The sequence below is a fragment of the Vulpes vulpes genome, chromosome 8, assembly GCF_048418805.1.
Source record: "Vulpes vulpes isolate BD-2025 chromosome 8, VulVul3, whole genome shotgun sequence".
Lineage (NCBI taxonomy): Eukaryota > Metazoa > Chordata > Mammalia > Carnivora > Canidae > Vulpes > Vulpes vulpes.
Genome location: NC_132787.1, coordinates 69,177,558 through 69,204,688, shown reverse-complemented (window position 1 = coordinate 69,204,688; position 27,131 = coordinate 69,177,558).

Genomic DNA, 27,131 nt, shown 5'->3' with positions numbered 1-27,131 from the left:
AGACGCAATGATATGTTATAAACAAGAGAAAGAAAATACAATTTGGGTAGGCAGAAATGTTAGTGGAATATATGTCAGGGAAAGGAGTTTCTATGTATCATCACAGAACTATGTACTCGTAAGAGCCCCAAGAATAGCTATTTAAAAAAAAGACACATACACACACACACGTGTGTGTGTATTTACATTTATGCATTTAACAATAAATAAATGGAAAACTAGACAATTGACATTTTTATCATTTTGTATGGATGATTAGTAGCAGAGCCAAGTCCAAACATTTTTTATCAGGACTTATTTTTCTCCTGAAAAAGTCTGAGCTCTATTCTGAGTGAAGATAATATGTGTACTTCTCTCTTGAGAATTTAAGGGAAATGTTATTTTGTCTAGCTTTCTCCCCCCCCCCCCTTGCTCATGCCCTCAGTGTGTTCTCCTGTTTTTGCCATGCTGTCCCTCTTTAAACTCAGTTTAATTCTGACAGTCTGGTGCTATTTATGAAGGCCCCATTGGGATGCCAGATGGCAGAACTATTCATCTCTCCTGTGGGTGCCTGGCCATGGGCCATAGGTTATTCATTTCTGGATTTTAGTTCCACTGTGAAGTGAGAATTGGCTATAACATGCTACTTTTGGAAATAGCAAACCTAATTTTAAAATACCCTTACTATAAGTGTATCTGTATAATTGATTGGGAAAAAGTAAAAATACTTTACATTGTTTAATCCAATGTTTACATTTGTAATTGTTCTTATTCATAAAAATCTGGGCATTTTTTATTTTAAAAATGTTTTATTTTTAGGTTTGTGTATATGTTAAGATTTTGAACAGAAAGCCATTCCAGAAACATACTAGCATACATTTAAATCAAATAATCAGGTACATAATTGTGTCTTTCTTACATCTAGGACTTTGTATCAAGAGACAGTTACAAGAATCATGTCCTTAATTTAGGGGAATAATATTTAATTGTGTATAGAGATAAATAACATTGTAAAAAGCAATCATTTGGTGTTATAGATCAGTGGTGTACAATTTGTTTCTTGTGTATGCGTTGGGTGCCACTGTAGGGAGCAGGATTGGGAAGTTCTTTACAGCTAGGTTTCTCCAATCCCACTTCATCTAGAGTAGCTGTGTTTTTATCTGGTTGATGTATAAAACAAGGCCTATGCACTCGAAATGAGAAATAGTTTTGAGTAAACTCCAGAAATTTTTATTAAAATTCTGTAATCCAGTCACTCTAATGTCTGTATTTCCTACAGAAAGAATTATGTATACATAAATGCCAAAAGATTTAATTATCTCAGGACCCAAATGTCTTTGTCAGAGATATCCCTCAAAGAGTCCAACAGGAAGAGCTAGCAATTTCATATTGGAACAATAATCAGGGTTGTAAGAAACGTGATACGTCAGGGTTGTGGGCATTTCCTCAGTTTCAATAATGATGAGATGCAGAGGACAGCTTGAAGCATCATGCCAGGAAAATGTTCCACATAGGCACAGACCATAGTGATTTTAGAGCAGGGCAATACTGTACTGTGCTGTGCTGTGAGCAGTGGCAGAGGAGAGCAGAGGAATTAAATACTTTATTATTGCTATCTTATTTTCCCCCCACAGTCTGTGAGATGTGGAAACTTCCAGTTTTATTCAATAATCAGAAATATTTATTGCCCTGTAAATTTAGATAATTTTTAAGACAAGAAAAAGCAGTTTCCTTCTAAAATAGTGACTGTTACCTATTTGTTTCTAATAATGATAGGAGGAATTATTTGGAAAAATGGAAAATTTATAAAATAGAGCTTTATCGAGACACCTGGGTGACTCAACAGTTGAATGTCTGCCTTCGGCTCAGGGCCCTGGGATCGAGTCCCACATCAGGCTCCCTGCAAGGAGTCTGCTTCTCCTTCTGCCTAGGTCTCTGCCTCTCTCTCTCTGTCTCTCATAAATAAATAAATCTTTTAAAAAATAGTCTTATCAACATTTTTTATAAAGATCATGAGAGACAGAGAGAGAGAGAGAAAGAGAGAAAGAGAGAGAGAGAGAGGCAGAGACACAGGCAGAGGGAAAAGCAGGCTCCATGCAGGGAGCCCGACGTGGGACTCGATCCTCGGTCTCCAGGATCACACCCTGGGCTGAAGGCAACGCTAAATCGCTGAGCCACCAGGGCTGCCCCTTATCAACATTTTTATTTTATTATTTTTCTGAGTAAACCTTGTTTCCTTCTAATCATAAGCTATAATACATTATCACAATAATTACATATTTATACCGGTGACATTTTAAACCAAAATCCCAAAACTGTAAAACTGGTTAAAAGCCTAGAATTTGGGCCACAAGTTCCCCTGTATTCAAGTCCTACTTTCACAGTTTATTAAATATTTTATTTGGAACATGTTTCTTAAACTATCTGTATTAATGGGATAGTTGTTGTGAGGCAAATTCAAAATCACACTTACCTCTGAAGAGTATTCAGTTAGCACAACATAAATCATCACAAATGCTATTTGGTACTGAAAAAGGAAAACAAATCTTCACAGAGGTGCTTCTTGGGATATTTTTGTCATTGAAATTATATAATTTCTGATATTTAGAATTTATGCAGTAGCTTAATGAATTTCTGTAACATTCATTTCCAAAACATGGAATTCGTGAAATGTTAAAGTATGTCTCATTTATTTCAGAAAACGAACCACCCTGATGTTGAAATTGTATAGTCATATCAGAAATGTCACAGAGGGGGCCATTTTCCTGTAATACATCACTTTTTTGTTTAGATTGAAAGTGATAAAGAGGGCAAGGCAAAATAATAGATGATATGCCTCATTCTGAATGCTTTTTTACTCTAAAAAGAAAAAAACCCACAGCCATCTGTTATCTGCATGTCAAGTTGTTGCAAGTGAGTAACATTTTTCTTTTTTATTTGAGAAGAAATTTATGGAAATGCTGAACAAAGTTAAATTAAAAACATATGGTGATATTAATAAAGCACTTATGTAAATACTAAATCCTTATTATTATCCTTTTCATTTATGGACCTGGATTAGGTTTTTTGCTGTATTGGGTAAGCTCCAGAACAATCCTTACTGCTCTCACTAAGAGAGACTTAGACTGTGTCTGTGCAGCTAAAATGTGATTTAAAAAAAATTATCAATTGAGTAATTCTAGATCATTAACCATATTCTCCTAGAAAGTTAAATAATTGTGATTAAAATGTAATTGTCACTTCTGCCTTTAGCAACATACTTGCCTCAAGTGTCTATTTCTTGTGTTTTTATGTTTATAATCATAATCACTCTAATATTGATACAAGTCTCGGGTGCCTGGGTGGCTCAGTCCATTAAGCATCTGCCTTTTGGTTCAGGCCATGATCCCTGGTCCTGGGATAAAGCCCCACATAGGGCTCCCTGCTCAGCGGGGAGCCTGCTTCTTCCTCCCCCTCCCTCTCCCTCTACCTCTCCCCACCCCCAGCTTGTGCTCTCTCTCTCTTTCATTCTTTCTCAAATAAATAAATAAAATCTTTTTTAAAAAATAAATAAATAAATAAAATTGATAAAAATTCATAAACATCTGTTAAAGAAGGGAATACATGTGCAGTTAGAGAAAAGGGATTCCCTTCTATTCAAGTTAAAACTGAGCTATTCCAGGAGGATTGATTTGACAGGTGGATGCTTCAGAGATCAGAGGAGATAATCTGTTCCTTCCCAGTGTCACAAATATATGAATATATATTATTTTATTATATTTTATTATTAGAGAGGAGAGGGGTTGGTTCAACTTAACTGAATGTAAATTCTTTTGGTCTACACGTAATCTTGTTCTTTTCTCTCTTTTTTTTAAAAGATTTTATTTATTTATTCATGAGAGACAAAGAGAAAGGGAGAGGCAGAGACACAGGCTGAGGGAAAAGCAGGCTCCCTGCAGGGAGCCTGATGCGAATTCCATCCCAGGACCCTGAGATCAAGACCTGAGCCCAAGGCAGACGCTCAACCAATGAGCCACCCAGGTGCCCCAGATCTGGTTTAGTTTTGTATAATATAATTTTCATCACCATTGTATGATTTGAGAAGTGACCAACAATATTTTTTTCTTAACTATATCCCACCATTTTGTCAACTAAATGTCCCCAGCTCTACAGGATAGTGTCTCCATTATGAAAGATAATTTGCCAAATTGGAGATTTCATTCAAATACAATTATTTTTTTGGAAAGCAAAGTGATTGTTAGTCATTCTGCTAAGGCATTAAGTCATTCTGCTAGGCCATGACTCAAGGCAATAAGAAGCACATGGTGTCAGGAGGGTGATGGAAGGATAGAAATGTGGAAGAAGCAAGCTTCCAAAAAGTGGCCACTGTCTTCTGAATTTATCTTATCCAGAACTTACTTCAAAATAACATTCTTGATAATACGCAAGACTAAATTTTGCCATTGAAATACAATACGTTGGGCAGCCCCAGTGGCGCAGTGGTTTGGTGCCACCTGAGGCCCAGGGCCTGATCCTGGAGACCCGGAATCGAGTCCCACGTCGGGCTCCCTGCATGGAGCCTGCTTCTCCCTCTGCCTCTCTCTCACTCGCTCTGTGTCTCTCATGAGTAAATAAAATAAAATCTTAAAAAAAAAATGAAATACAATATGTTGGCAAATGAAAACAGCATGTACAAAATCCCAAAGTTAAATGTATACTTTCTGATTTATCATTTTTATCTCATATATGATGATGGAAATATTTTTATATAATTGGGCTCTTTTGAAGATTAATTATATAGGTATTAGCCTAGTGCATGTCAGTTAATATGCATCGAGGCACTAGTTCTTTCTATACCTTGAATTTATCTTTCAGGTAAATTTTGTTTTCTATTTTCCACTTATTATTTTTACTGAAGACAGAGAAAGAGACATGTACTAAATTATAGCTTCTAACTGCAATTGATGGCATTCTGTAATAAAGTGGTACAGCACTGAGCAGTGAAAGGCATATGGAGAGACTCAATTTGGTGATATAAGTGCCATTGTTTTAAAAGTCAGAAAGAATAAATTTTTTAACTTTCAGTTCTGCCACTCTCTCTGTGACTTTGGTGAAAAGTTTGTTTCCTCTGAGTTTCTGGATCATCTGTTAACTGAGGAGAATGATACCTACCTTATAGAGATAGTAAATTGGTAAAGATTAATTATAATTTTCAACACTTAGCAGGCTGCCTGTTATTAACCTCTGTCCTTTTATTCACTTAAGAAATTAGAAAGTGAAGCTATAGAGTTTTTTAAAACACACTGCTTGTTTTCCAGCAAATCACTTAATCCTTTGTACTTATTTTTCTCTACTAAATTACTATTACCACTAGAAACACAGTACAATAGTGACTGTATTTCCCACATCTTGGAATTAGGGTTGGATCTATGAGACAGTGGATGCATATGACTTCTGAAAAGCACAGTGATCTGCTCGTATAGAAAGTGACTGATAAAATTTTATTTTTTGCTGAGCTTTGGCTCAAATATAATCACAAAATCTGACTTTGTAAAAATAACCATACTCGTGCCTTAAAAACTTAAATAATATTTCTTAAGAAATGCATGCTGAAGTGCTTAGGTTTGAAATATCATGATGTCTACAACTTGCTTTTATGTTTTCCAGTTTCACTAAGATACAATTGATGAAGTTTAAGATGTACAACATGATGTTTAGTATATGTATATATTGTGAAATGATTACCACATTAAGGTTAGTTAACATGTCCATCACTTCATGCAGTTACATTTTTTGTGGTGAAACAATTCAGATTTGTTCTCTTAGCAAATTTCCAGTATACAATAGAGTGTCCTTAACTATATTTACTATGCTATGCATTAGATGCCTAGAACAGATTCATCCTATAACTGAAATTTTGTGCCTTTAGATCAAAACCATTTCCCCCACCCTATTTCTACTCTCTGTTTCTATTAGTTCAACTTCTTAAAAATTCCACATACAAGTGAAAGTATGCAGTATTTCTTGTTGCTGCTCATTCATGTGGTAACAAATGGCAGGAGTTGCTTCTTTAATGCTGAATAATACACTATTATGTGTGTATATATACATATGTGTGTGTGTATTTACATTTTCTTTATCCATTCATCTATCAATGAACAATTACCTTGTTTCTGTATTTTGGCTAAAAGGTATAGTGCAGTGAACCTGAGGATGCAGATAATCTCTTTAAGATAGGAATTTCATTTCCTTCAGATACATACCTACAAATGAGATTGCTAGATCATATGGTAGTTCTATTTTTAATTTTTTAAGAAACTTCCAAATATTTTCCATAATGGCTGTACCAATTTACATTCCTACCAACAGTACAGAAAGGCTTCCCATATCTTTACCAGCACTTGTTATCTCCTATCCTTTTTGATTACAGCTATGCTAAAAGTGGATGTGTATGTGGTTTTGATTTGCATTTTCTTGATGATTGGTGATGTTGAGCACCTTTTCATGTACTTGATGATTATTTATATGTTTCCTTTGTAAAAAATGTTCAGATCCTTTCCCCATTTTTAAACTGGTTATTTAGTGGTTTTTTTTGCTATTAAATTGCATGAGATCATTATACATTTAGTTATTAAATGTTTGTAAGATATATGATTTGCAAATATTTTCTCCCATTTTGTAGTTTGCCTACAATGAACAATTACCTTGTTTCTTTGCTTTTTGTTTTGCTGCTGTTGTTTCTTTTGCTTTACAGAAGCTCTTTTTTTGTGCTATGTTCCCACGTTAATTTTTCTTTTGTTGTTGTGCTTTTGGTGTCCTATGCAAAAAAAATCCCTGCCGAAACCAATGTCTTAGAACATTTTCAGTGCCAGTAGAGCTCTTTCTTTATATTTTTTTCCAGGAATTTATAGTTTCAGGCTTTATATTTAAGTCTTTAATCATTGAATCTGTAGAGCACTTTGGGTAGTATGGGCATTTAACAATATTAATTTTTCTGAACAATGAATGTAGGCTATCTTTCCATTTGTGCCTTTTTCAATTTCTTTCAGTGGTGTCTTACAGTTTTAAGTGTACAGATCTTTCACTTCCTTGGTTAAATTTACTCCTAAGTGTTTTATTATTTTTAATACTATGGTAAGTGGGTTTGTTTTCTTTATATCTTTTTCAAATAGTTCACTCTCAGTGTATAGAAATACAACTAACTCGGCATGCTACTTTTGTATCATGCAATTTTACTGAATTTATTTATTAGTTCTAGCTATTTTTTGGTGGCATCTTTAGGATATTCTCTATAAAAGATCATGTTATCTACAAACAGACACAATTTTACTTCTTTCTTCCCCCATTTGGATGCCTTTCATTTCCTTTTTTTGACTAATTAGCTGGGACTTCCAGTACTATATTGAAAAGGAGTAAAATTGGGTAGCTTATCTTGCCTAATCTTAAAGGAAAAACTTTCAACTTTTCATTATTGAGTATGATGTTAGTTGTGGCCTTACCATATATGGCAATTATTATGTTGTGGTATGTTCCTTCTATACCCAATTTGTTGAGTATTTTTATCATAAAATAATATTATGTTTCGACAAATGCTTTTTCTGCATCTATTGAATAATCACTTGATTTTGTTTCTCATCATATTAATGTGGTAGATCACATTTATTGATTTGCATATATTGAACCATCCTTGCATGCTATGGATAAATCTTACTTAACCATCATGTATGATCCTTTTAATGTGTTGTTGAATTTGGTTTGCTAGTGTTTTGTTTAGGATTTTTGCATCTATATTTATCATAAATATTGGCCTGTACTTATGGGTGAGAACATAGGCTGAGCTTCATGGTTGAGTGAGCCACTGGTTGTGTTCCACTCTTGGGAGAGGTCAATAGCCAAGCTCTTTAGTCTGATGGGGCTGTAAGCTGGGCTATACAATTAGGTGGGGGTTTTAGAATTTCATTTTCCCACTGAAGAAACAATAGGTTTAGGGGATGCCCTCAATGTGAATCTGTGCTAATTTGGGGGAGTGGCAGTGTGGTCAAAGTGAAACTGTTTCTCTTACTTTTCTCGGATTTTATTTTATTTTATTTTATTTTATTTTATTTTATTTTATTTATTCATGAGAGACACAGAGAAAGACAGAGACAAGCAGAGGGACAAGCAGGCTCCATGCAGGGAGCCTGATGTGGGACTTGAGTCCAGGACCCCAGGATCATGCCCTGAGCTGGGGCGGGGGGGGATGCTCAACCACTAAGCCACCCAGGTGTCCTTCTGTTGTTTTTTATTGGTGGTGGTTTTTTGTTTGTTTGTTTGTTTGCTTTGGTGGTTTGTTTGTTTTTTTTGGGGGGGGTTGTTTTGTTTTTGTTTTTTTTGTTTTTGTTTTTTATGGTCTAAGATGGGAAGGGGGGTGATTTAGCTTCATTCCTAGGTACTAAGATCTTCAGAAAAGAATCTTTCTATGCGTATTGCTAATTGCTGTTTTGTGAGAGGGGACCAAAACTAGGAACTATCTATTTTGCCATTTACTGACATTAGCTATACTCTGCAACTTATTTTTAAGTAGTTCAGCAAATATAGTCTATCTATCTGTCAATCTATCTGTCCATTCACCTCGAGTAAGAAATGAGGCCAGTAAGAGCAAATATTAATGAAACAGGTGAAGAATATTTAAGTGTTTATTATGCTACTCTTTCAATTTCTCTGTATGATGGAAACATTTTAAAATAAAAATGTTGGAGAAACATGAATAAAAGTCATTTGTCTTTAATTGATAACTGCAATATTTTAGATGACTAGCTACTTAGTCTTCAATAATCTTTGTACCTAACTATATATATGATACTGAGCATTTATCATCTTATGTAACTCCAAATGGTAGGTTTTATTATCACATTTCTCAAATATAAAAACTAAAGTCTAGAGACAGAAGTAAGCAATGTGTCTCATAAGTAACAAAGCCATGTTCTATTGAGAGAGAGCCAACTTTTCCAGGATATAGTTTATGTCAAACATCTTTCGAACTTCTGAAAATTGTAACTGAGTTTAAAATGTGTAGCTTTTTTAAAAAAATTCAGACTCTATATTATACCTCAGCAGATACTATTATAAAAAATAAAAGTCTATCACAGTTTAGATGAAGACATAACATACAGCTTCTAGCTCATTGTGTTCATTCTCTTCATATCTGTATTGCTCTCTAAAACATCCAAGTGTGAGCTCTTCTTAGGGATATAGTTGAACTGAATCATAGATGAGTTCTTTATAAAATGTGTCTTATCACCTACTAGTGATAACTCATATCTCACTTTCTTTACTTCAGACAACTCAACCATCTTTAGTTGAAGTAAAGCAGAAGGAAATTAAGCTGGAAAGTAAATATAAAACTCCAAACAATAAGTAAACAAAAACATATTGAACGTGTTTACTTGCATGTACTCTCTCCCTCTTCCCCTTTTCTCTCTCCCTCTTTCCCTCTCCCTCTCTCTCTCTTTCTTTGTCTCACACATGCACACAGGCATGCACCATGTGAGAGAAAGAAACCTACTTCTTGATATGGGTTGTAAAGTACTTCTTTCCACAAAATTCTACAAAATTTCCCTTCCAATTATAAAAGACTAAGAATATGCTTCCAGAAATGAAAAAGTTTAATTTTAAATATACCTATTTATGGCACTATAAAGGATTCATACAGTAATCCTGCCAAACTCAGGATTCCTTTTCTTCTCCCTGCGCTTTGATTTTTAGTTTAAATTTTCTATTTATTTCTCACAAGAAAAAGACTGAGAAGAAAATGATTGAAAGTAAAAAAAAAAATTATTCTTGTCTCGAAGAATTATTAACCTAATTTTTTATATTTTATTTCTCATTTATTTATGAATTGCCACAGATATTTGGATTAATTGGAAATCTAAACACATTTCCGCTCAAATTAGGTCATTATGGTACACTTGATTTTTAATATGACTTGCTATTTGTATTCCCACCTCATTTGTTAAAAATGAAAAGTTTACCTTATTCCAGTAATTAAGAGTGTTATTAGGATAGAAACAACTTAAATTATGTGACTAAGATAATTAATATGAAATAATTACATACAGATATGTTTACTATGATTCCTGAAATAATAAGACAGAAATCATTTTGTATTCTACAATAGAAATGAGTGGGCTGTTTTTGAAATCTGTTGACTTTGAACTACTTTATTCTACCTAGAATACATCCATAACAAACCTCCCAGTCTTTTTTTTTTTTTTAAGATTTTATTTTCTTATTTATGAGAGGCACAGAGAGAGAGAGAGGCAGAGGGAGAAGCAGACTCCATGCAGGGAGCCCGATGTGGGACTCGATCTCAGAACCCTGGAATCACAGCCCGAGCCAAAGGCAAATGCTCAACCATTGAGCCACCCAGGTGTCCCTCAAACCTCCTGCCTTACACCACACTACAAATTCAATAGTTTGGTAATTTTTAAAATCACAGAGAAAGAGAAATCTATCCCATACTTAGGTGTAGTTTCTGTATTGCTGGGATATATGAGACATACATATCCCTGTATGAACATATATACAATAATACTTTTTTTTTTTTTTTTTTTTACATTTTGTAGTGTAAGGTGCTAATTTTTAACAAGTATTAACTTCAATGACTGGTGCTCCTGGATAGCATACATTGGAACCAGCCTGGCAATGGGGTAACTCATTACTAAGTCAGTATTTGCAGAACCCAGAAAGAAAAGCCAAGGACTGAGAGATGGTGCTATAATCTTGAAAACAAGAATTTTTGCACTGCACCAAATTTGGATGTAGTGATGGAATATCAGACAGTAACTTAAGTAGATGAAGTATATAGCCAGTTAAAAGACAACCAGAAATGAAACTTAAGTACACTGTATTTCAGCTGTCATGTGCTTTATCTTTATAGTTATGAAGTATAGTTTACATTAAGGTCATAGGGAAATATACTTACATAAAAAGACTAGATAGGATGAATTAAATGTTTCATACTCTCTGAAAATAGTATGTTGTATACTGTTCATTAAATAAAGGCACTTTGGCATATGGCTAGTCTTTTATACTTTCAGTAATGTATTTGAACTGATGACAGTCATTTGCCCAAGTAAGGGTAGTTCACAAGTCAAAACTTTACCTTCATCCTTACAGGAGCCTGCAGTGAGAGAAACAAATCTTAAAAAAAAAAAAAAAAAAAAAAAAAGGCATGCTTGCTTTCCAGATTGAGCCTCTGAGTAATAAACTAACCATGATGATTATAAAAGGGTTATGATTATAATGGTGGTAATGATGCTGGTAATCATAATGATCTTACACTTTTATTGAGTTTTCACTATATTCAAGTACTATATTATGTACTATACATAGTCTCATTTAATTTTTTTTTTTATTTATGATAATCACACACACAGAGAGAGAGAGGCAGAGACACAGGCGGAGGGAGAAGCAGGCTCCATGCACCCGGAGCCCGGCGTGGGATTCGATCCTGGGTCTCCAGGATCGCGCCCTGGGCCAAAGGCAGGCGCCAAACCGCTGCGCCACCCAGGGATCCCGTCTCATTTAATTCTTACAGAAATGCTAGGAAGACCATTATTGTCCCTAGTTCAGAAGGAGGAAACTGAAGCTCTGGCAGTTGAAATAACTTGTACAAGGTCAAGTAGCTAGTATGTGTCAAAGATAAGATGTAACCTTTGATCTGTTTGCTTTCAAAAGTCATGCGTTTTTTTCATTAGAGTATGCTTAAGACATTGTTTAAAGTAAGCAGTATTCACAATAAGCCCAGTTACATATTTTTCCTTTAAAACACAGAGTAATACCTGGAAGGGAGATAAGTCCAGTTAAAGATAAGCTTTCCAGTTCTACCTGAGCACAGGTACTGGGACTCTTCCTTCTCTTCCATCTCTCCAAGTAACAGAGATTGCATATTCTGTTTTAGGGGTGAATGGGCTTCTGAGTATTCTAAACCTTTTCCAGGAAAGGGGGCACACTAGTTAAGATGAAGTTTAGAAACTCTTGAGACATAAGCAGATCGCACTTCAGTAAATTAACCTACAGGGTCTGGGTGTATAAGCACATGTAAATAAGGAGGTTTACCCAGTGGATATGGCTCCTTTGTAGAGAAGATGTGATGCATGCTTAAATGCTGATTGACAGGTTATCTGAGGTATTGGCTCAGCCTCAATGTGTTTCTGTTGTGATACTGATATATGGTTATTACCCCCTGCCCGTCTTTAGCTGGTTCCACTTAGGACCCTTTTTCTTTACCAAATTTATCCCCAGTAAAACATCATTCTCCCAGGTGTTAAACTAAGTGACTTTTATGTCTCACATATTGGTTATTCTGGGTCTTTAGCTTTCTTCTCATTCTGCTGTCTATCAGAGTCTCAAATACACATGCTTTTCATGTTTTCTTATTTCTGAAATTAACATGTACCTTTGAATCTGTGGGGTCTTAAAGTCAGTCAGACAGCAATCATGATTTAGTTGTTATTATCAGGGCACATGTGAACTATATCAGAGTTGTACATATTGTAATATATGATACAAATTTAGGTCTAAATTAATTTAAAAGTACTTTTTAGTTAAACATAACATTATAAGATAAACACTGTTATAGTGTAATTGGCAGAATTTTAGTATATTTAAAATGATGCCGTGACATAATTTATAACATCTCAGAGTACACAAAGAGTAGAATTATCACAGTACAAACTCTGCAGCTTGCTTCTTTAGTCTTTTCTAATTTTTATTTACAAAGGCCCTTTTCTTTTTTTAGTATCTTCATTGAAGGACTTTATATAACACAGAATTTTCCCCTTTTAAATGTTCAATTCATTATAGTAATTTTTTTTTAAATCATGCAAATATCACCACAATACATTCTTGAAACCTTCCCAATCCCCCCCTAAAAGACCTTGTATCTATTTGCACTTTATTCCCATTCCCACATCCAGCCCCCAGCCATAGGCATCTACTATTATAGATTTGTTTTTTTTCTGTCCATTTCATATAAGTGAAATCATATAATATATAGTCTTTCATGACTGAGCTCTTTCACTTTGTATAACATTTAGATTCAACTGTTTTGTAGCTTGTTTTCAGAATCATTAGAAGTGCAGAATAAATGGGTGTCACCCAACTGATATGATTAGCACCAAAGCATTCCTATAACAGGCTGTGATGCATAAAGAAAGAGACAGGGTGGGAGGGAGAGTTTTTGTGTTTTTTTTTCCTTTCATACTTTTTAAGAACTTGAAGAAAAATGAAATTAATTTTTAACAGGAATGACTTTGAAGGGCCTCCAGGTTCCTCAGTCAGTTAAGCATCTATCTTCCACTCAGGTCATGATCCCAAAGTCCTGGGATCAAGCCCCATGTCAGCTCTGTGCTCAGCTGGGAGCCTGCTTCTCCCTTTCCCTCTGCCTACTGCTCTACCTGGTTGTGCTCTCTCTCTCTCTCTCTCTCTCTCTCTGCGTCAAACAAATAAATACATAAGTAAATAAAATCTTTTTTTTTTAAAAAGAATGATTTGACCTATTTAAGTGAGAAAAAGCTAAAGAAATTTGCAATACTTATCTTGAAGGAGAAGTGATGCATAGGGAACATGCAGCTGACTTCAGGTATTTATGAAGGGTTGTCTCAAGATTTATTTGTTCTAATATTAATGAGAAGATATTACAGGAGAGTAGTCTTCTTTCATCCCAATATTATGCAAAAATACTTTGTAGCATTATAAAATTTATATCTCTTTTCATAATATATTCAGATTGCTCTCTAATAATCAGACATGTCCAACACCAGACCAGGTTGTCTTAAGGTACAGTAGACTCACTGTAAGGTGGGGTCAGGTGTAGAAAGTGCCTGACCACTAAAAAGATAGTATTCATTGAATGGTTTAGGAAGTAGACTCAATGGTCCTGCAATTCCCTTCCCACTTATAGTCCCTTCCAGTTATCAAATCCCAATTCTATAGAGCTTTTTGTAAGGACTTTTAATGGCTTGTACAATGGAGTTACAGATGATGGAATCTCAGGGTGGCAGGAAAAATATTTTAGAGCATAAATAGTTCCAACCAACTGCTCCTTTTCATATTTTTCTTGGCAAAACTATCAAAATATGACACCTGCACCCCTGAAGATATGTTTATTTTATAGTAAACAAAAGGGAAATCAACTGTATTTGAAAGTGACTGCTTTGCTTCAAGAATCTGAATCTAAATGTACTTATCTCAAGGGAAATGGAGAAAAGCTATATGATATGGACATCTGTTTTATACTATTGCATTTTTCTGCCCATACCTTGCCTCTTTTCAAAATAAAACACTTATCTCTTTGAGGAATTTACCATCCCAATTTCTGTGTAGTTCTTGGAGGTTATATTTAGAGTTCTCTGGCTGTAGAAATAGACATGTGACCCAATAATGGCTAATCATTATACCCCATTCCCCTGCTCCTTCTTTTAGAGTGATTGGTCAAAGGATGGGCTCATTATTAGTTGACTACCCCCAAGAGTCTTTCTCTTTCTTTTTGGTTTAAAAATTTCAGATAATTCGAGCCTTAATTTCTGTGTAGGTTAAGTTCCATTTCTAGAGGCAGAGGGAAATTAGAGTAAAACCCTTTAAAATTTTTATTTATTTATTTATTTATTTATTTATTTATTTATTTATTTGAGAGAGAGAGAGAGCAACCATAAGTGCAGGGAGAGGCAAAAGGAGAGGGAGAGAGGGAGCCGACTTTACACTGAGAGTAGAGCCAGATGTGGGGCTCAATCTTATAACCCGAAGATCATTACCTGAGCCAAAATCAAGATTCAGCTGCTTAGTCAACTGAGCCACCCAGGTGCCCGGCAGTGCAAAACTCTTATAAGGATCTTGGAGAAAGAAGAAAGGAGAGAGTGTGAAAAATCAAGCATTTTGCATTTCTGAAGCTTCAGAGACCAACTCCCTCTCTAGACTCCTATAGTAAGTGAGCTAATACATCTTCATTATTTTTTTCTTAAGCTTGTTTGAAATGGATCTCTGTCTTTTGCAACTTAAACCTTGAGTAATAGTGACAATACTACTAGTGGTGAATGTGACAAATTCCAATACACAGAATTTGGGGATGGTAAGTAATGAAGATTCCTTTATATCTGAAGATTCCTTTATATCTGATTAGGATATTGTGATGGTAATAATAATGCTTGTCATTGAATCGTGTTTGAACTATCAGCCTCTCAGTCTTCATAGGCATTCTTTTATTTGTGTGAGTTTTGGAAGTTTAATTAAAAAAAAAAAGTCAGAAACTTGGATTATGTGTAGGCTGCTCCCAACATCCTTTTAAAAGACTCCACAGGGCACCTGGGAGGCTCAGTAGTTGAGCATCTGCCTTTGCTCACATCATGATCCTGGGATGCTGGAATAGAGTCCAGTATCAGGCTTCCCACAGGGAGCCTGCTTCTCCCTCTGCCTATGTCTCTGCTTCTCTCTTCTTCACCTTTGGCCTGGGAGCACTTTTTTTTTTTTTTTTTTTTTTTTTGTATTCAGAAAAGTTGCATTATAGCAGGGGAGGAAATTCTTGAAAATAAACTTGTGAACACTGACAAAGACTCTCCCATTGAGCAAATTCTACTGAAACTCTCCTGAGCTCTTTTTCAAGTAGACCTTGACTTTTGGACTTCCGTGTTTGTCTCTGCTTGTCCAGTTTTAGCAGGAATTCTGCTAAATCGGGTTAGCCATCCTTAATCTCTGATTGCCACATCTTCTATTAACCCCCAGGTGATATCTGATCACCTTGGCTTCCCTTCAACAAAAATCCTGTCAGATTGGTTTAGCTAGACTCTCCTCTTACCCTGATGTTTCCTCTGAGTAATTTTCTATTCACTGACTCCTGCCTTGCTCTTTGGTATAAATTCCAACTTTTCCTTTGTGTGTTCAAAGGTCAGCCCTATCTCTCTCCCCTACTACAAAACCCCATTGTCATAGCCCCCTTGTATCCTTATGATGACAGTCTTTTTTGAGTAAAGTCTATCTCACTATTTTTTTTAACAAGAATCGTTGAATAAATCATTTATCTTTAATAAAACAAACAGAAAATCCATCCTAAATTCAGGTTTTATTTAATATCCACAAAGAGACATTTACATTTCTGGAAAATTTTCACTAAGTACCAATAAATTAATCTTTATTTAGGAAATTTCAGGCATCAGTTGGAAAAGTATTTTGGTACAGAAAAAAAAAATTGTTACTCTTAAAATCACACAATTTTAACAACTATCCCTGCATCAGCAAGTAAAAATCAAGTTGTGTTTTCCATGGCAAGAAGTTGTAGCTTTAAGCATGTGGACTCTATGTTTGGCAACAGTGTTATGGAAAACATATACACTTTCTAAGTGATATATGATTAAAGGGAAAAAAAGTAAGACCTGTAAGAAAAGGCCAAAAGAATCTGGGGGGGCGGGGGGAAGTGCCAATAATTTTCCAGTGTGTGGGGAAAAAAACTTTCTGAAAACCAACTAAGATGGGACAATTGCATACTAATTGCCTACCAATTAGACACAGTAAAATGATGTCAATGAGCTCCCCGAATTGCTGTTATTTTCTGTTTTCATGAGGTTTTAAAATTATCCTTTTATTCCATTCACCATCCCTCCTCGGCTATAGAATTTCATTACCCCCTTTTTTTGTCTGAAATTATAGCTCAAATTCAAAGGCCTAATTAAGAAAGAGGAATTCGAGCAATTCTGACAACTTCTTTTCAATAGAAAATCTTCTCACTGAGCAATTCAGTCCATTCAAGAGTAACTACAGCGAAGCTTTCCCTTAATGATCGATATTGTTCTCCACTAAGGCTCTGACCTCATCAGAGTAGTTAGTCCTGCCAGTTTGGTAACTTTCTCCCAAATAATTCTTTGCATTTAAAATTATTTGCTGCCTGAAGGCACAGCAGTATAGCAAATCTAGACCAATGGTTGCAATATGAGCTTAACATAGAAATTTTTAAAAGGAAGGGAAGGGAAGGAAAAGGACAGAAAAGGAAAGAAAATCAGAGACAGTAAATTCTCTATACAAGAATTCTGGGAGGTCACCCTATTTGCCATTTACACCTGTTACTGCCACCATTTCTCCCCACCCCCTACTTTCATACTGACATAGACTTGTTTTGACTGAACTTTCCTCAGGCTCCTCTGAGCCGGCCTTGTAATTAGGTCATGATATCTTTGCATCACTCAGTTTTAGCAAGAATCCTGTTAAATCAGGTTAGCCAGACTGTCCTATCCTTGATAATCTTCTTTGATGCCTGATGAAAATCCTCATTCCCTACCCTTGGTATCCGATCACCTTTAGGTGTCTTCAGAAACTCTTGTCAAGTCAGCTTAAGCAGAATCCTCCCACCTCATATTTCTTTGTAAATTTATATCTATTGATCCCACTCTGCATCTTGGTTAAATCCCCATTTGTCTTTGTTATATTTGGTATTGAGCCCAGTCCTATGCTAAGATGTCATTTCCCCTATTGGAATCGTTCCTGAACTAAATCTGTATTTACTACTCTAAGTAATGTCTAGCTCTGGTTTTCTTAAACAGTACCCAGCACTCTTTCTTCATCCCCTGGTCTGTAAAACTAAACTGGCCCTAGCATCTGCATATAAACAGATGCATTATCTGTTTATAATCTCTCTGTCCACTTCTGTATTCAATTTTCAAATCTCTATTCTTAAAGATAGTAAACAAGTGGTCCATATAAACTACTATGGCATAAAAATTAATTTTGAGTGGAAAACATCGGAGTTCCTGAAATCCCATATCTGCCTAAAAGCAGCATCTCCTGAAAGAACTCCATTGTCATATAAACTCCTAGGGAGAAACTCTAATCTCAGAGAAAAGAAGTCAGCACCACACCCAAACAGACACTATCACAAAGCTATCATCTGTCCCATCTAGTCTCTTAAGGGCTCATTTATCTTTGCAAAAACTCATTTATTTTTCCTTAAGTGCCTTTTCCTCCCCTTTGTAAGAAGTCATTTGTTTTCCCAGAAGTGCCCCTAAACCCTTTCCTATTCCATATTAAGATTTTATAAGCCACAAATTCTGACTCCTTGAGTCACATTTCTTTATGAACTTTTGCTTACATATATAATTAAATCTGTTTTATTCCCCAGTTGTCAATTTAATTTGTAGGCCTCTACACAAAAGTCTAAGAGCGTAAAGGAAAAGTTTTTCCTCCTAGAAAATAAAATTTCAAGGTCAGATCCCTCCACAATAACTACCTACAGAGCTACAACCAGGCTCCCATTATATGATGGATGTATACACAACTCTGTTTCTTTCTTTTTTTGAATAAACTCTAAGTTCTTTTAAAGTATAAAAATTATTATATTCATCTATAGAACTTCTTTATGCCTTATACAACATGAAAGCAAAGTATCCTTAATAAATGCATGTCAAATGAATGACTGGAATACACAAGTGAATATATTAGTTATCCTATAGAGGAATTGTCAGCATAGTCAGAACATTGTTTCAACAATCTTCTAGGTTCTTTGATTGTATCTCAGAGATTCAATAACTCTACATCATCAGTAAAACACAGTATCTGAAACTCAAAACAATCCCAACATCCTCTCAAGGAGTTATAGATTAAAGATACACGTGAACTAGCTTATTTCATTATTATCTAGGCAGTGGGTCTAAGAACACAATTACATAGTTGATGATTTAACACATTTAACACGTATGAGGAAAATAGCAAACATATTCAAGGCTATTAGTTTTCAGTCATATTACCTTAAGTAGTTTACTTAATTTCACAAAAATGCTATAGGGTGGGGATTCCTAATTTCATAGGAGGAAACTAAAGGCGGTTAGTGTAAGTAACTTGTTTCAGGTCATGCCTCCAGTGATTCTTACACTTGGAATTCAAAGTTTTTAATTATAGTGTGTATTTTTAAAGCAGTTTAACCTAAGTTTCCTCCTCGTAGATTGTGATTTTTTTGATTCTCTAACACCAATAGGAAAGTCGAGATTTTCTCTTCATCTAGAAATGGGGAAGTCGAGAAAAACTGCTGGGTTGCAGCTTAAGTTCTTTTACCAGCTGTATTTCCTACTGAGAGTACAGTTCAGCAAAATAAGGGAATTTAGTTTCAAGATAAGAGCATCCCAGTGTGATTAAACTTGAAAAAACCATTTCAGGGAAATAACTAAGTATTTTACATGAGTGTATCTTCCAAAGGAAATATCAGTCAGACCCATTGCAGCCTAGCAGTTCTACCCTCTTGAGAAAATATAAATCATTGATGAAGGAAACAGTGTAAACAAGGTTCCCATGAATTAAGTAGCTATTTGGGAGCTGTCCTAGTTTGTTATCTCTACTAGAGTACAATAAAAGGACAGAAAAAGGAATTAAAGTAAAAGCAAGCAAAAGCATTACGTACGAAGGAATCATACAAGATAATTCCAGACAGGTTAGAAACGACTCTGAATGAAGTATGAAGTACCCTGGAAGAGTCTTCACTACAGGAAAGGAATAACCAGAGGGAGGGGACTATACTGGTCCAACAAACACATAGTGCCACCCAGCAGTAGGTTAGTTCTAGACAAGGGACTATGGGCTAGCCCACAGGAAATCTTCAACTGAATCAACTGAAAAAAAAAGAAAGAAAGAAAGACATATCAAAATGAGACCCGTTAAAGGTTTACTTAAAAATGTTGCTAAGTTTTCTATTTATGCACTGTTTTAAAAGCTATTTTCTCAATTAGGCCATCCATCAGGGAGAAAAAAATCTAATTTACTAGAACTCAAAGAACCCCCCCCAAAAACCTTCATGTTTTTTCCTAAATACTAAAATAATGAAAGTAATTAATACTAAGGAAAATAATATTACCAGTTAGAAATTGTTCTAAATGTGATTTTTGACACATAAACCCCTGCCTATCCATGTCTAATTAAAATCATATATTTTATCAGTATTATTATATCATATTTTCTCTTATAATCATTCCTTCAAGCACTTGATATCTTTGTATATATAAACATAACTTTTAAAATATTTTATTTCAGTATATTAATGTATTTAACTTACATAAATGTTTTCCTCTTAATAGTATTTCAGTTTGTCTCTCTGACAAATACACTTTTATAAAAATCTGCATGCATATCAAAGATTTTTTTAAATCTGGCTAAATTTTTCAAAATTACTGTGTCTGAAAGATGTATATTTAAACATTTTACAAACATTGCCTGTTGCTCTCACTAGTACAGGAATCTCTACCCATCTTGCATCAGTGGCTGGGCTGGGCTCTCTTCAGATTGATCCATGCAGGCTGTATGATTCCTTTGTTTTCATTTCATAAGGTTTAAGACAAAAGTAAAAGTAAACCCTGAAGCCACAGGTGCTGGAACACAAATGGGTCGAATCACTCCTAGCTTCCTACCCACCCCTATAATCCCTGCTTCTTGTGTCTCTGGTACCAGATCTTGGTCTGTGGCCAGTCTTTAGGTAGTACAATTTTATTCTGAAGTTTGGGGAGAAAGGATACTAAGAGAAGACCTGAGGCCTAGAGAGAATTTGGAATGATTTAAAATTGGAAGCAGGGACAGTGGTATAAATTTCTCTTCCACATTTGAGGAGATCCTCAACCACAGAATGGCTATCAAATTAATGGGAAAATAGTTGGGAAAGTTTGAAATTCTTTCTATGTCAAGCCAAGGCCCTGACGGGACATGGTTTAGCAAGTGACAACTTCTGTAGCATTAGTCTTTGTGTCAGAAATTTGGTAGGACAAGAGGATCCTTGACAGTGTATTTAACAATTTTAAAGAATTCTGCACTTCTGGCATATTCACTGCTGCCCTCTTCATTTTATGTCTACCTGCATAAGAAACAGAACACCAGTATTTTTGTTGTTTTGTATTTTTTAGTTGCTGGGTTTTTGTTTTGTTTTCTTCAAACTTCTGGTACTTTGGGATTTGCAGGAAGAGGAGAAGAATGAATATTGGGTTGATGACCAATATAACCAATTTTGCAAAGCACTTGGCAGTAGTCAATAAATACGTGCTAATATTGTTATATACATCAAAGCAAGATAGACAGATGGCAATTTATAGAAAAATAAAAGAGAAAATTCTGATCCTTCTTAGTCAGATGATATTCCAGGTTCATACTTACATAACACATTCGGATATAGGAATTGTATCTCAGCTCCAAGTCTACACATGCCTGTTGTCTCTAACTGGAGCATTTTCATCCTGCACTACAAAGATAGAAATATTTAGTAGGAAGAGAATATCTCCCAGATAAGAGTTCCACCGCAGTTTCCCTCACGGAATTGCAATATGTGTCGAACCCTCCCCAAACTCCTCTAGGTACAGAAGTTAATGGCTAGAATTTCCCATGTGAATACTGGCTGTGCATTACAGGGTTAATCAGTATAATCCTGAGACTCTCCCTCTAGTTCACAGGTTCTCTTGTAGGTAGAAATTCTCTTTCCTTTTTAACATTTGCAGCACTGTACAGCAGCTTTAGTAAAATATACTAAATTCAATATACGTGAATTAAATTAGCTATTTATGAAAAAATATTTAATTGTTTTGGAAAAGAGAATAAAGTGTGTGTGTGTGTGTGTGTGTGTGTGTGTGTGTGTGTGTGTGTTCTTTTTGAGAAGATTTCAATCTTAGTGTTTCAAGTCTGGTTTTTGTATTTTGGCTTTTGATGATACAAGAACAAACATTCCTGTTACATGTCTTTCCTAGAGAAGTCTTTATATTTTAGTTCTTATTAACAGCAGAATTAAAGAGTCAGTTTTTGGGTTCAATTGTCTATTTAAAGTACTTGGCAAATCATCTGAGTCATACACAAAATGAATAAAAATAATTGAGAGTAAATAAATCTATGTATTCCAAGATTAAAGGCTAACAAATGAAAGCAATGTGTCATAATTTTAATATGATAAAGTATTTTTGATTTTGTTGCATACCAATGCAGACTACGTATTGCATCTCAAGTAAGAGGACGTTTTCATTGAAGTAGGAAGTATGTTTCATCCAGGTATCTGTTAATTACACCTTCATTATCATAAACATTATAAAGTTGCCAATGATTCAGACCTCAGTAGAATCTATACACTTCTGCTTGTTCTGGCTAAGGTATCTGTTCTATCTGCTTTGAATTTATATACTTCTATTTATTCTAAAGTAGTTGCTTTATCTGCCTTAGCCATGACAAACTTGAATACATAAGCGAGTATAAAGAACATTAGATTTCTGTTCTAGTTTTCATCTGAAAGCTTAAAAGCATTTTTATAGTAATAAAAGCCAGAAGAAATAAGAGCCAGAATTAAAGTGTTGCTTTGCAACTCTCTTATATTAAAAGTACCATTATATATATATATATATATATAACAGTATATATATATATATAAACATATATATACATACACATACATACATACATACATATACGCACACACACACACACACACACTAGCCAAAAACATAAGTTTAATTATTTGGACTTCAGATTAAGAGAAGTAAAGATTTGGAAAGCACCCTGGATGCCTTTTTTGCCCCTTTCTCTTTCCGTATTCAGCCCAATTCCACATGCTTAACTAATCCCTTTACTTCTACTGTTACATCTCTGTTAGAATATTGCAAAATTAATTTCTTTTAGTTCCTTTCTCTGGCTAAATTTGTTCCACACTTGGGGATTTTGCTCTAGTTGTTTCTAGGTTTAGAGCATTTTCAGTTGAGAACTTTGAATTATGAGGTCTTTTTTGACAAGTCTCAAAAAAATGTCCTTCAAGAGTGAGGCTTCCTAATCAATGAATCTACAAGATAATTTCCTACTGAAGTCATTATCTATGACTCTATTTTTTTATCTTTGTAAAAAAGATAGTATTAAAAGTATCATGTTCAATTATTTGTACTGTGAATTTGAAAATAAAATTATACAACAAAAAATATAGAAAGGTAGTATAAATTTTTATTTCATAAAATTTATGAAATCCTTTTCATGAATTCCCCAATGTTTCCCTACTAGATAGCATTACAACTTAGACCGTTCAATTAATATCTCTTTTAGGTTAAGTTTTTTTTTTTAACAAATTTGATATTTTGTCCATTCATATCAGACCTCAGTTTGGAGTCATCTACTTTGGTTAGTAAATAGTCATTTCCCTGCTCTGCACCCTATCCCCTATCAACTCTCAAGATGAAGTGTGAATGCACAAGTGAGTTTACTCTGTCCTTGCAGTATTTGTAGTATTTGTTCCCTGGAGCAAAATAGCTGATGACATTTGGTTCCAGACACACACTGAGATGTGACTGATCTTTCTAGACATTCAGAATGAGGGGTGGAAACAACCACTGGAATCCGATTCTCACTCACTTTGGTTTTAAATACTTCTGCACATGGTGACATCTCTACCTTTTCTTTGGGTTATGATGGTTTGTGTTTCCTGTCAGAATTGTCATGTATCCTTACCAAATGTACAGGATTTCTGTGCACCTGTATTCATAGGGAACTAAGCATATTCTTCTATCTTATTTATTCCATCTGCCATCTCTTTTGCTCTGTGTTGGGTATAGAATGCAATCTGCCCCATGCCTCTCCTTCTAGGATTAGATCACTATTTCTGATGCATTCAGGCTCCCACTTTCCTAAACTCTGTTTCTAGATATTGAGTCTGAGGGTGTACAAAAAAATGGCTAACTTAGCAAGACTAAGACTGTGATCTTATAAAACCTGCTTGCAAGGTGATCCTTTGGTAACAGCTAATTGATAAAAGTGGCTCACTGTTCCTAGACATTTTGTGCAAACAATATAATTTATGCTGAGCATTTGCTTTCCTTCTGGAAGCCTGAGATTTTGGCACATGTTAGACAGAAGGTGACTGTGTCACCACCTACAATACATACTTTGGAATCAAATCGAATGGGCTTCCCTGAGTAAAAACATTGCACCCATGTTGTTGTATTTAGTTGCTGTGTAAGAAGAATATACTTCATGAAGCCACCATGGGAGGAAGAAAGCATAAGGAATCCTGCACATGGATTTTTCCAGACTCCACATACTGTATATCCTTCCAACATCGTTGTAATAAGTCTTAACCATGAAATAAAGAAATGATTAATCTTGTGACTCCTTCTAGTAAATATACAAATAAGAGGGTCTTAAGGACCGCAGCACAGATCAGTTTAGGTGAGAAATAAACAGCAACAACAAAACCTGCTTTAACTCCATGCTTTCATTACTATGATGTATTTTTTTCTGTCCCACAACCTTCTGGGATTTATTTCCTATTGGGTATGTTTTATAACTGCATTTCTCTGAAAAATGATTTCCTGAAAGCATTCAACAACTATACAGGTACTTTGGGATCGTTTTTGAGGGGATGTGTGCCCATTAAAAGTTACTTGCACTTTTTTCCAGGGAGAAAAAGTATGTCTTGTGGAAGATTTCAGTCAAGGGACCACATGGAACTCTGATGGAAAACTGTACAGTGGACATTCAATAGGTAGAGAGGTATTTAAGATGCTTATCTGAGACAATAGTTTAGGATAAAAGTGACCTGAACCAAGGTAGTTAGAGTGGAAAAAAATGGGGGGGGGGGTATTTTAAAAGGTTTAATTTATATGCTTGCACAACAAACAAAACATAGCACTTGTACTTTGATATAACTCTCCTAACTATCCTTTTATGTGCCTGCTTTACAATAGGATAATAAAACTTATATGCCTGGAAGAACAAAAGAAAATTTTATTCACTGTATAGCTTTATGTTGGTTATTTTTTTTAAAGATTTTATGTATTTATTCACAAGAGATACACAGAGAGAGGCAGAGCCATGGGCAGAGGGAGAAGCAGGCTCCATGCAGGGAGCCCAGTGTGGGACTCGATCCTGGGACTCCAGGATCATGACCTGAACCAAAGGCAGATGCTCAACCACTGAACCACCTGGGCACACCATATGTTGGTTATTGAATGTAACACAAGTCAATGCTTTCTTTCTGAGTTTTCTTCTTGTTTAGATTTTATCCAGTGAGTACTGCCAGAACCCTATCCATTTAAATCCTAGAATTCTCTTAAGTTTACTATTTTTCATAAATGCAGTTTTGAAGTTCTGAATACCATTATGGACATTAACGAATTGTATATGTGGGCATCCTCATTTCTGAGACATGGAATAGAAGAGAATGCTAAAGCACCCAACTCCTAGAATCTCTAAGTCTTATTCCCCCCACACATCTTTCTTGCGTTTCCTGCCAGTCATAAATGGTGTTAAATGTTCCACTTACACCTAGCTAAAATAAATAAGGATGAGAGAAAACATTCTGTGATAACATAGTAACAGGGAATCAGGTAATGAAGTGGATCAAAGGCCCCATTCAATGTTTATTGAACAAATCAACATTTTGAACTTTTATTTTGAACCAGACAATATGTTGGGTGGTACAGGGTTTACAAAAGTGAATAATGTATGGACCTCTCTTTAAAATAATTTATGGTATCTTTGTGATTAGAGGATGTGAGAAACTTGCCTACGGAAGTCATTTCCTTTCTTCTACCGAAATAGATGTTAAGGTACCCTCTCTATGACCTTTCTAAAGTGTACTTTTAGGAATATCAGTCTGTTAACAGCCAGAAGCATGCACTGTCTAGGGCAGAGATTGTAGCAGGAATATTTAGTAGGAGACAATGATAGTATGTTGCAGTGAAGGGATAATTAAAAATAAAGGTAAAAGATGGAGAGGATAAGAATCACATTGTCATGTGAGAAAAAATAAATTGGACTTGGGAGGTGGAAGGAATGGACAAGACATAATGATTCTTAGGTTAATTTGTGATAGAAAATAATTTTAGTTCTCTCTTGGAAAAATTAAAAATTATTAGGAGTATTAAATGGAGACATATGGAATTGAGGGGGTGGGGAAAGTTTCTCAGACTATATTTACTTTTAAATGCATTTAGTTTAGTGCACTAAAGAGCCATCATATTAGAAACAGTCAATATTTATCTTAAAATTTGACCCTGACACAATGAATGCAGTGTCAGGTAACACCGTGTACATAGTTCCAATGATGGTGTGTAAAGAGAACTAAAATATATATAAACTTTTATTTTCACTCATCTTCCAAGAGCAGCTTCATTTTCATCTTCTATTGGCAAGTATTTTTTTGTTTCAAAATAACCAAAAGAATAAGGTCTCTTCTGGATGTAATCATTTTTATATCCATAATGTAATCATTTTTATATTACTGGAGTATATTTTTAACCTGTTGACATGGTGCTGTATGGCTTTAAAAGTATTGGGTATTACTGGGGATGCCTGGGTGGCTCAGTGGTTAAGTGTTTGCCTTTGGCTCAGGGCATGATCCCTGGATCCTGGGATCGAGTCCCGCATCAGGCTCCAAGCTTGGATCCTGCTTCTCCCTCTGCCTATGTCTCTGCCTCTGTCTCTCTGTGTCTTTCATGAATAAATAAATTTTAAAAATCTTTAAAAAAAAGTATCATTTATTGGGCAGTCACTGTGTTCCAGGCATATGTGATACATGTTTTGTATGCTGCCATGTCTCATTTTAAATAGAACAGTGTCAGAGGGTGGTTATATTACTTTATTGTACACACAGAATTCTGAACGCAATGCAATATGTGGCTGATCCAAATCCTAATAGCTGGTAAGTGGCGGAGTCAGATTTGTGTACATGATGTATAGCGTTAGTTAATACATCCATAACAAACAGATAATAATTCTTACTTCCTCATTCTTAATTGATTCTGCGGAATGAACTGCCTTAAATTTTATTCTAATTCAGTGGCAGGTGAAAGTGTGGCTCCTTCATTGTCCTGCCATTAATTATGATGTGTACAGAAAAAGGAACTGCTTTCTGTTCCAACCATGGTGCAGCCTGCCACCCCACTTATCTCCTATTACTGAATGTTCCCCCACTACAGTTCTGTGTTGAGTCCTTGATATCTGCTGATTTGGAGGCAATATGGAAGTCTTCTTTTATGAATTTTGGAAGAAATTATTTAAATTTCCATTTGGCTAACAGTCCAGGAAACTACCTAGGTTCTTTTCCAAAACCTGAACTGTACAAGGAAGGGTGTGGGGACCAAATTTTGGCACAGATGGCATATAGATGAAAACAGTAGAATCCAAAAACTTTATTATGATGAAACTCAGTGGAAAAAATG